Below are 12,196 nucleotides of genomic sequence, written 5' to 3' on the forward strand. Positions count from 1 at the left end.
TCTACGAAGGTGTGGCAAGAGACTGGCCAGAATCCTAATTAACAAATGAATTTGATCAGACTTGACATTAAATTGTTGGTATTCCGATGTACCACTGTAGTCAGATAGTGAACTGTGTAGTACGAATGAGAATAGTGGCTATTGAAGTTCAAAAAAGGTTTTATTAAGTCTTCAGAACTGCGACTTTGTCATTATCTGCATCCGTTTAACTCCCGGACCCAGCAGCATCAGCATCCATCGTAATCATCTTCGGGCTCCTTACTTCCATCTCGTTTTCCTATGTCCTCTTCTGTTCGACCCCATGACGTCCCTGCTTTTGCCATGCTATTAGAAGCTTCTGATGTAGTTGCCGGAGACCCATTGATGGCAACCATACCCACAGTTCATGGAAGTTAATCAGCTTATGAATCATCTGCAGGCGCTTTTATTATAAGGGAGCTTAAACATGCACTCCTTTCGTACCGCTCACCTGCTCTGACTGGACGGTGTTAACATTCTGATGTTGAAACTCCTATCTCCTGAGGGCCCGCGCTTCCTCCTCCACATATATTGGCATTTTGGCAGGTGGCACATTTCCCGGTCGCAGGTGTGAGGCCATTGTTCCTCTCCTACTTAAGCTTGATGAGGACACATTCCACGTACCGCCCAAATTCCATCACCAGTAGCATCTGCAGTGTGATGGACTGTCTGATTAATGGTTAGCTAGTGTGGTGGTCCACGTTTCGGAATCTAACGCCCAATATGGATTCCGTAAGCACTGCCAGCCTGCTCTTTGTCTTGTAAATTCACATAAAGAAAATATTTCGCTGAATGCCAAACTGTGACTGTTTTCGTTTGTGTTCGTGAGAAGTCGTATGACACCTGTTGGAGGACGGGTGTCCTCCGTATTGCAGCTTCCAGGGTCACCTGCCCCTTCTTATTTGCGAATATTTAAGGCCTTGTTTCTAAATTTTTTAAAAAAACACGGAAGCTAGCAGTATGGCAATAAATTACCTTTTAAAACACGCTGCTAACGCCAGTCAAAATAATTTATAGCAAATATAAAACATTAAAAAAATTTAAAGAACATTCGTAAACAGGCTACTAAAGTAAATACAGAACTTTATTAACAAAGTATGGTGAGGTAGTGATGCTACCAACACCGCCATTAAAAAAAATAAACAGGTATCAGCGAACACACGGTTAATGCCAATAAAAGGAATTTACAAACTTGGAGGAATTTAAAAAATTTTAAACAAGTGTTCTGGAATATCATTAGAACATAAGATATGGCGGACCCGTGTAAGGCTCAGGCTAGACAGAATACTGACGAAATTAAATACGCCCGTAAACACAATTGCCACTCTCATGCCGGTCACTGCACCGACTTTTAGCCAGCGAAAACCTGTTATAAGATGGCTAAACTTGCTGACAGAATTAGAGCCAACCTCGTGCAAGGAAACATTACACCACACAGTGCTGAATGAGCGACCAAATATAATCAACAAGAAGCATGAATTTACTCATAACCCACGACAGAATAGCGAAACAAACTGCCAAAACTACACCTCCCATCGGACAGTAACGAGAGGAGGAAAGATCACTGTCTTCAATTACACCGGTGCCATGGACAGGCAACCCGGTCGCCGGAGGGCACAAGGCAGAAGAGACGCTGGTTACACAAAATTATTACTTAATGATTAAACGTTCCACAAACTTATCTTTCAATTACGCTCGAACAGGCAGTACACGTCCTCGGATGGCAAGGATCCACACATCCGAACGCGCACGCGTCGCCAGCGTACCCAACACGCCACAGTCACGCGACAACACGCTATGTCACAGGAGTTCGTCTTCTCTGCAACGACGGCTCGAAAACATCGTTAGGTGTAGGGAGTGCCTATATAGTTGGCGACACCCCAAATCACTTTCGGCTTCCCGACCAGTGTTCGGTTTATACTGCGGAGCTTTACGCTGTTCTCCAGGCTGTCCACTACATCCGCCGCCATCAGCGGATACAGTACGTAATCTGCTCAGATTCTCTCAGCTCTCTCCTCAGTCTCCAAGCTCTTTACCCTGTGCACCCTCTGGTCCACCGGATTCAGGACTGTCTGCGCTTGCTCCACCTGGGGGGCGTCTCGGTGGCTTTCCTCTGGCTTCCGGGACACGCTGGTATCGGTGGAAATGAGGCGGCCGATACAGCGGCCAAGGCTGCAGTCTCTCTTCTTCGGCCAGCTATTCAGTCCATTCCCTTCACCGATGTACGGAGCGTTTTATGTCGTCGAGTTGTTCTTTAATGGTACGCACATAGGTCGACACTTCCCCATAATAAATTGCGGGACGTGAAAGCTCTTCCTTGTCCTTGTCCTTGGACCCCTTCCTCCCGAACGCGTCGTCGGGAGGAGGTAATTTTAACTAGACTCCGGATAGGGCACTGTCTTTTTAGCCATCGTCATCTTTTAAGCGGCGATCCTCCCCCTCTCTGTCCCCACTGCTCTCAGCTGTGGACGGTAAGACACCTTTTAATTGAGTGCCCCTATTTTAATCCGTTACGCTCCCGTCTACAGCTATCGCCTGATATATCGTCGATTTTAGCAGATGACACGCGCTCAGCCGACCGCGTTCTCAAGTTTATTAGTGCCAGTGAAATGACGTCAGTCATTTGAAGCTTTTTTGGGGACAACCAACCCCTTTCTGTAGTGGATTTTTAAGCCTTCCTTCTGCTTTTAGTTTCTCCAAATTTATGACTTTGTTCCCATTGCTGCTGGTTTTCAATTTCGGTTTTTTACTGTTTCCTAAGTCACGGACCGGGCGCTAATGACCATAGCAGTTTTGCGCCCTAAAACCAAAACAAGAAAAAGCCTCCACATTGACCCTACGCCTCGAGCGACGCAAACGCGCTGCAGTCCGCCACTCACCCTGATACGGGCGGCCCCAACGCGCCGGGTACACTAGAAGGTGCCTCGGCGGCTTTGTCAGTGGACGCAGCAAGCGACACCTGGGGTGTCTCAAGCGACGCGCAGACCCTCCGCCGTCGCTGCACCTAGAGGCAGCAACCTGGAGGCGGCTGACGGTGGACAACAGGACGCTCAGCTGCTCGCGAACCGCGGCCAGTTTCTCCTGCGCCCGCACACAGCACGCACACACCCTATCCGTCCTCCTGCTAATATCTGGACGTATAGAGTTGCGACAAATAAAACGGCAATATGCGAGTGCACAGTTGCGTCAACATAGCCAGATTGAGCTGCGATATATATGAACAATTACTTACGAACTAAGCTGTCAAATGACCACGACTACGCCACAATACAGATACTACAATGCAATCGTACCACTGTCTTAGGACAAATGACAACCGCCTATGCGACGTTATAATATACCGTTATTAAAATTTGATACTACCCTTTTCTAATTCGAAAATACGCAAAGATCCGAAAAATTTCACCATGCAAGAACACATACAAAGTAATTTGAATTAAACCTGCGGAACTAATGCGAAAAACTGAATATACGACTAGTTTCTGCTACTGCTGTTCGCACACGTCACTTCGCATGCACAGATGAAACTGCACTGGCCTCTGTCTGCTGCTAGCTGACTCTTCGAAATCAGATCAAATTTACAATAGCTCTGGTGCTATTTGTCCCCTTCTGGGTCGACTGAGCTCCAGAGAGTCTGCCGAATTTGTCGACCTGTTTTGCGGCAACATGCCGTTTCTGCACCTCACTGTCGGCGTGAGAGCTGCAGTCAACCCACTCCCAAGTGTGTGCCGGTAATGCTTCTGCCATTTTCAGGTGACATGCGATCAGGATGCGTGCATTCTTGTCCAGTTCTTGCCGTGTGTAGTGAATGCGTTCCCTGACAATGGCCATCCCTGCTCGCCGTAAAATACGTTCGGTTTTCTTCGTTTTCACAGGATGTCTTAATGTCTAATTACTAAGATGCAGATCAAATTTCTAAATTTATATATTTGACAGTTCTAAAATCCTTTCTATAACCACTATTGGCTTTGGAATTGACCGTTATTGCACACATCACACATACAACACAAGTAGATACTCTCTTTGTACAGGTCATAAGCAACATACCGCAAAATACGAAGGAAAAAGCAAGGAAGTAACAAAGTTACAACTAAAAGTAACGTGTTGAATGTAAACATGTACAGAGTTCAGCAGCCCAAAATTGATGTTCAGGGTAGCTTTTCTGCATAGGTGAAGAATCCTATAATTCCCCTACACATGAATTCTGGTGGTGGTACGAAAATAGCCCAGTCCTCTTAGTGCACGGTTACGAATCCCTACAGATCATCGGTGGCTTTGGACACAGCAGTCTGAAAGGCAGTCCAGAGTACTAGAACACTCCCATCACGGTACGATCAGTATCATGAAAGTTCATCTAGTAGATGAATACTGACCTTCCTGCAGTGCAAATATACCTTACTACAGCAATGGGTAAGTCATTTTATGTCCTCTAAATGCAGTGTCCAGTCTGTTGGAATCTGCATGGTAATGCCATACTGATAGGAAGAGATGTCTTTTGTAAAGTCTGCTTTTTACAAAGTGATTGTGGCTTGCCTGCATCACTATTTCCTTCTTAGGTAATTAATTTCCATTGTTGGCAATACTTTTGGATTGTGCCTATTGCAAGTACTGCAGGTAAAACAGGATTTTAGTTCTTCGTCACTTCAATTGCTCGTATTGAAACTCTTAACTACAAATCAAACGATAAAATTCTCTCGAGTTTCCACCGTGTTAAGATGCTTAAAATGTACAAGCTTTCAGCATATTACGCCACGAATCCATGCGTTCGTGTGTCCATATAAAATGTTTGCCCCTGGTATACGTGTTTCTATGCGTATGATAACCACTTTGTGCTACTGTCGGGCGTGACGTTTTAGTCTCATTAGTTCCCTTAGAAACAGCTAATTGAAAGCACTGTTCAGACTGAGTTTCATGTCGCTTCAAGATTTACGTACTTGCCTGACGTTCTGTGAAGGAGAGGGCTCTTCAGATTCGACCGGAAGATGTACGGATCGAGTTAACAGTTCCCAAGTAGTTGCTGTTTGGCTGGAAAACTGTTACCGCCTCAGTTGCGCTTTACTCACACTGCCAGAATCAGAAAACACATGCGCGTATATATCAGAACGATTGCATTTGTAGCACCAACAGAAGTCTGTCCGTTGCTACACAATGAATGGTTAACTCCAAAATCACAGGTGTGCCTCAGAAACTGGTTCATGTGATATAAATAATTGCTTGTTCCTACTCACATGTTACAATATTCCACTCGTTAAAATTATTTCATTCCCCCCTGTGTATTAGCAACTGTTGGCTGGTGCCATCACTGAAGTAGTTTTCATCTGTCTTTGCATTGGTCTTTGGAGAATCTTGACGTGAGCCGAATATATCTTACATGGAAGGCCTGCTGCTGCTGCTGCTGCTGCTGCTTCAGTCAAAACAGTCTCCGTAGAGTCTTCGCTCCAATTTTCTGCTTCTGACAAATATAAACGAAGGCGTGAAAGTACAAATTATGGTATCTGCAGTAATAGAGTAAAACTTCCTAATAAATCAATTACTTGTACTAAAGATTCATTCCACCTTCACTGCTTCACTTTATTAGTATAGGTCCACTACATTGCAGGCAAATTTTTGTGCCTGCTTGCTGCATAGTGGTGGATCGTTATACAATACTTCTTCAGAGGTGATGGTTGTTGGGTATTACATTTTTAGAACGGCGTACTCGGTTTCTCTCTACACATGTACTAATGTATATCACCATGCTTCACATCTCTAATATTTGGTTTTGAGCAGAAAAGACGGATTACTAACGCAACTATTTAGATCTGAAAATCCACTAGATTGATGAACCTGCAGTCAAATGGTAGTGTGAATTAAAGGTTATTGCATATAAAACACCAGGGACATTATAGTAACAACGTACGCTGCACTCCAGATGTCCTGTCATGATTGATACCGCTGTATCGTGGAAATCTTTTGCCACACTTGAGCAGGAGCTTGTTGGCTGTAACCATTGTTCGAAAAAGACTGCACTCCTTTCTCTCCAGAATCTGAATAATGGGTTTCACCAGCTAGATACGGCTACTGAATGGAGGTCCTTAATCGCGTAAAATAAGTTCATTTGGAAAGAAGACCCCCACTTAAGAAGCACATACCAGCGCAAGAGTGACGCTACTTCCCATTAACTTGCTCATATTTACAAGTGTCTAAATCAACGCTCTGTTGCGTTTACTAGTCCTCGTGTAACGAAAGTGCCTCGCGATCAGACAGCCGAAGTCGCAGTTGCAAGTTCATGTGAACAATCGGTCGCTTGGCTTCACTCCCGATCGGGAAAAGCACCAGCCCCGTAACCGAACATGCTCCCTCTCCATTGACCATAACATGAACCCTTGCATTTAATCAGCTCCCAATTTCCCTACCCCCAGCACCACGTCACAGAACTTCAGCCGGTGGATCTCCAGTAGCTCCCCAGTACGTCACACACATCTTAGAACACACAGACATCTTGTGACATGAAAATGCGGTGAAAAAGAAATGTAAATGAACAAGTAAATAGAATTGAACCACCATTCCTCTACTAATCATTCTAAAACTAATTAATGTAAGTTACACGAAACAATGTCATGTCTACCTACCCTGACTACTATTCCTTTAGACATATGTGCATGATTTACACACACGGATGTATGTTTCTCGCATTTCCAGTTAAATGCCGTCGACAACGTTAATATATTATATAAATCTGAGATTTAGAAATGAATTGCTACACAATTTTTAGAAAATGCATGGAGTACTTCCTGCAAAGACCCATTTCATGTACATACCTATTGTTACAGCATATTTCGCAATGCAATTAGTTGCAACCGCTGATAAAGGCTTCTCTGAAATGCCATTATCAGATACTATGTCTACACTTACGTCCTGAAAAACTAATATCGTCCGGTCATTTGTGGTTCCTTTGGTTTCTCTGGGAGGCGGCTGATCGGGACTGCAACATGAATATTCGCGTAACTTCACACAGTTCATTGCCCGAAGTGTGTCGAATAGTTTCAACCATCTTTGAACACTAAAGCATCATTAGATGCATACAATTACAAACTATCCTCTTGAAATTAAATGTTAACATTTACAAAAGTAAAGTTCTGGGACTTGACTGGCGCTTGTCATAGCTAGATTACGTTGCCCGCTTCACTGCAAGTCCTGAGGTAGGTAGAGGGAGTAGGTAGATGGCTGAGAGACAATGCGTATCGAGAGATCCTGCCGTTCATCGTCGCGGACTGCAGCGAGACATTGCAAATGTGTGGTATCAATGCATGTCGTCCCTTTGGACGATACCATATCTACCTTGTAACAGAGCTTTGTTTACGATTTATAGCTTGTAAAAGCTGGCATTATGAATTAGTTCCGGTTGTAATTACAGTTGGTGCTTCTGTAAATGACTGAATTGTTTGGACTTCGATATCACCTTCAATCTTACTTAATCAATGTTCCTTGCCTGATTTTATTAGTGTTGGCCTTTCTGTGTCCTCATAGCTCCAGACAGCACTTTGCTCCAGCTAGGTATAGGTCATACCAGCCCTTTCCGCTTTTACTTGTACGTAATACTTACTACTTACAGGCAGACACTTCCCCCACTAGTCCGTCAGATGTCCATACATGAGCTTCATGCCTGTCTTGTTGGAACCTATTACCGTTTGTTCTCCCTCCGTTGATATGAACACACAGCACAGTGAAGTTTTGTACAGCAATTGTTGCAAGCGTTCACTGAAAGGGAACAATCCATGGCGTTCAACAGCATAAACTTGCTGTTAAGCTCCTTCGCCACTTTGGTCTTCCCACAACACTGTGGACTGTCGGCTACTGTTCACGCTTCTGGGGCTTGTGTATCCGTTGAACGTGAACTCCCATTAGACAAAGCGAAGTACTCTCGTAAGTAACGAGTCTTCGTCTCAAATCTTGTGACATGACAAGAGTCGGGTGGTCCCTTCATTGGGATTCCATATACGACGTATTTTTAACCACCATTTGACCTAACCATTGTTTCTAACAGTTCACTGCGCTGAATAGTAAACACATGAAAAAGACCACGTCAAACTTCAGACGCAGTGGTCTGCGTCATTATAGAGGTGTAAATGACGAGGCAAAAGAGATTTTGCTGCAATGAAAGCGTAAGGGTAAGCCTACAGTTGATGTAACTGTACACATGGTATACTAACAGGTTGGTGGTTGGGGACATGTTGGAGTACAACGAAGCAGAAAATTCCCGGTGATTGGAGTATTAGTGGTCCTAATTTACTGTGCATACGATGTACATAAGACAGTTACTGAATAAAGTTCATACGTCATTAAAAAATAATTCTTGCGACTAGTACTTCCACTCGGCTTTCGCGTGGTAAGATTCCCTAACACGCATCCATGTCAACAGAGCTAAAATTTCTAGGTGGGTAAATGCTTTTGCAATAAATGTTGGTTCCACAGTCTCAGAATGTGATTAAATAAACACCAAAACTAAACTTACTTGCTTTTACTCTTGACAAGAAGCGCTTGAGGTGGGACGACCTTGGCAGATATCCACAGCCTTGTTCTACTTCGGTTTACACAGTTCAAGCGCCTCGTTCGCAGGGTTCTTCGTGCTACATGCCTTACTGCACCATGTATGTACCGACATTGTCAAGATCCTAAACAATTTCCTTTTTGTTAGGAGATAACTACCGTGAAAGTACTACTAGCGATACTGAGACCTAAGTGTGAATGCCATAGCTGCACACTTCAGCTAAACGTTGCGTTTGCATCATAACTAATATGTCGCTCAACAAAATCATAGATTTTGTGGTCAGTTTTGTCTCAAAAAACCGAAGCCAGAGGTGTAATTGTGGTTGTAAGCGAACAATGAGCTATTCATACGGAACTCATAAGCGGCTGACAGGTTGCCACAGCCCTGATGTTGGTGTATGTGCCAAAGCTATTTAACGATACTAGTGTCCAATGCGTGAAGAGCGTGTAAGGCGAAGTTCAGGAATCGGTAATGTGTGTAAGGTCGGCTAGGAACGCTGTAACGAACAACCTGTGACCACGAAAGGATCTATAAAGGCTGCGACGGGGCTTTCACCGGGCAACTAATAAGCTCCAGCTGGGTAAGATTGATTTGCGACTTTTTAGAGAAATATTTAGCTCGTCCCCTATCCCCAGCTTAAACAACACTAGCCTCGTCCTTGAGCTCTTAACGACGTTGAAAGAAACTTTGAAATGGGTCTATCAACGTAAATTCGTGCACATAAATAGTACCAAGCCACAAAGTAAAACTCCTTTAATGCCTCCCCGAAAGAGATTCCACAATCCAATAAGAAACTCTGTGTGTGTGTGTGTGTGTGTGTGTGTGTGTGTGTGTGTGTGTGTGTGTGTGTGTGTGTGTGTGCGCGCACCCATTGGAATAAATTAAATTCTGTGCTGAGAACCAAATGTTCGTAACCCTTTGTCTCCAGTCAGACGAAAGACTGAAATCAATCTGTAGCTGTGGTAGAGCCTTCTGCTATAAATTTGTCTACCCCACACGCACCCTTACTAGTGTCACGAAGGACTCACCTTTCACCCCCCCCCCCCCCCCCAAAACAGCAGATACTAACAAAACAGTGTACGGCTAAATAAAACACACTCCGAAACGCTCTTTCCTCACGATAACTTCAGTCGTTCTGTAACAAGTTTTTCATCTTAATAACTGATTGCTAGGTTCACGGGCTTGGGTCGGATGGTATTGCCCAAACTGCAAAACACTTCAGAGGCCTTACCTTTTCAATGCGATATGGCCCGCAGCTGCGGTGTATTTTTTGAATGATTACTTAAAGCCTTCAGCTGCCATTTTCATTATTTCCTGTACGATTGTCCAATTTAGGCCTTACTCTATATTTGATACATTCGATACATTAGTGACACTTCTGATTTTCACGTAGGGACAACTCGTGCCTGTAGATTTACTAGGCGGATTGTAACTTACTTCAGGGATGATTATTTTGGTGACAGATTGTCGTACATCGTTGCTCCATCATACGATGCTCATATATTAGTTCGAGGTTTTAAAGCTGTTTTAGGAGCGCGTTACTATCGAGGGGCTCCTGCAAAGCACTGAAATTTAACGTATTTAACATGAGGAAGATTGCAGTCATTTTACAGAATTTTGCTACTTGCCTTGCATATACTTTCGTTCTCGGTTAGATTTGTCGTTCATCATTGGTGTGAATATGACTATTGGTCAGAGGACGGGGCTTAAAACCCGAACCACACGCCACTGTTACGCACTAATGAAGGACAGGGTCCCTTACTTCAATTGCACATAACTCATTAAGGTCAATCCGACACATTTATTTCAAGTAACATAAATGAAGTTACATTTCAATCTGTCTGACATTAAACAGGAACAAAAAACAATTTCGATATTAGCTGATATAGTGCATGAAGCACGAAATAAGCCAGTAACCTGATAAACTAAACAATTCTCCGTAATTCAAAAGGAGAAAAACAAAATTGAATCAATACACCCCACTGAGAAATATCCAAAAAACGTTACAATACTACTCAAAAGAATACACCGAAGTGGAGAGCAGTCACTCACCCGACACAACACTTCAAAATAAGTTCAATAACACAGCTACGTGCTCCAGAAAACTGAGAGACATTAAATACACTTCATCTAACGAATAACAAATACTCATTAACATTACGCCACTCCTGTTTGAAGAGCAGTGTCCAAAAGAAACAGGCGCTTATTCTGAAAGAACAATTATTTTTATATGTCTAAATTACTGCATTAAGGAATTCCAAAAGATGTCCAATCGAACCCCCCTCCCCCCACCCCCCCTCTTTCAGTTGAGGCACTAAACTTACACGTTTCTAGGCGGAGGCTCAGCCAGAAATACAGAATGGCATAAAACAGTTTTGCTGTGAAATCTTACAGGACACCCGGAAGCAGTAACAGACAAGGGTCATCACCCACAAATAGCACAGGCTGGGAGCACATCCTACGAGAACTTGTTCACACTATGCTCACTACAAACTGTAGACATTCCGGCCGAACATCCGCTTGCGGTGGCTGCGAGAAGGACGAAGCAACCAACTGGCCGACGCCGTGCTTCTCACACAGGCACCTCAATTTGTACAAACACCTAGGCTAACACTAACTCCGTACTGCCCTCTCACTGCGACGCTTGGCAGAGTTTATATGAAATGCCTTCCAGGCAACCAGTAACCGCCGCAGGAGTTCCACGATTAGCAAACGGCCCCAGCGTAACAGGCATCACACACGTGCTTACGCCCGAGCCCCAACTCCGCCAGCCTCACCCGCCGCCCCAAACAGACTGCCTCTCGCCGTCCCGCGCTCCCCAGCCGAAAACGCAAAGATGCTCATGCCCGGGGACGCGCCAAAGATAACAAGCCGATCGGTGATGATCGACCAGCGATCTGGCTCAGCTATGTAATTTCTTCAAAATAACTTGTAAATACTTGTTCTGTTACTGTAGGAGCATGTCATTTTTGAATAGTTGGTAGAACGATCTTACGCATCACATTTATCACAGTATTCTAATGAGAGAGTATTGATAACGACCTGAGTCTGGTAAAATTTGCTTTATGGTTGCTTCGTGTTTGACACCAGTGACACTAATTAGTGTGGCGATGATTTCACATTTATGCTTCTGTAACTCTTATCCCTAGAACTGGTAGAAAGTTGTTTAGGAATTTCTCATTCCGCAGGTCTTTCTGCTCATTTAAAACATCGAAATCAACACACACCTAAAAGATAAATTTCTTCAATTACATCCATGACTATTCCTTTCTGTACCTTACGTAATATTCGAAGTGATGTTTATATTAGGTATGTTGGTGTCTAAGTGTGCGGCAAATGTGGATGGGCTATTGTCGCTTATTGTCGTGTGTTCTTCAAATTTTGTGCTAAATTTCCTTCCTATTTGCCCAAAATTTTATATTGGACATTTTTCAGTTATAATGCGCCTAGTATATCTACAGATGTGACTTGTTCCTACATAAAAATCACAAGGTGCACTCATGTATCAAACGTATGAAACTTCCGTTTCAGATACTTGAGAATGGTCTAAAGCAGAAATTCTACCATTGAACAGAAAATAATGAAAATGGCAGCTAAAGGCTTAAAGAAATAATTCAAAAAATTTCAGACAGTTGCTCGTAATCTTAA

The sequence above is a fragment of the Schistocerca nitens genome, chromosome 2 (genome assembly GCF_023898315.1).
Source record: "Schistocerca nitens isolate TAMUIC-IGC-003100 chromosome 2, iqSchNite1.1, whole genome shotgun sequence".
Classification (NCBI taxonomy): Eukaryota; Metazoa; Arthropoda; class Insecta; order Orthoptera; family Acrididae; genus Schistocerca; species Schistocerca nitens.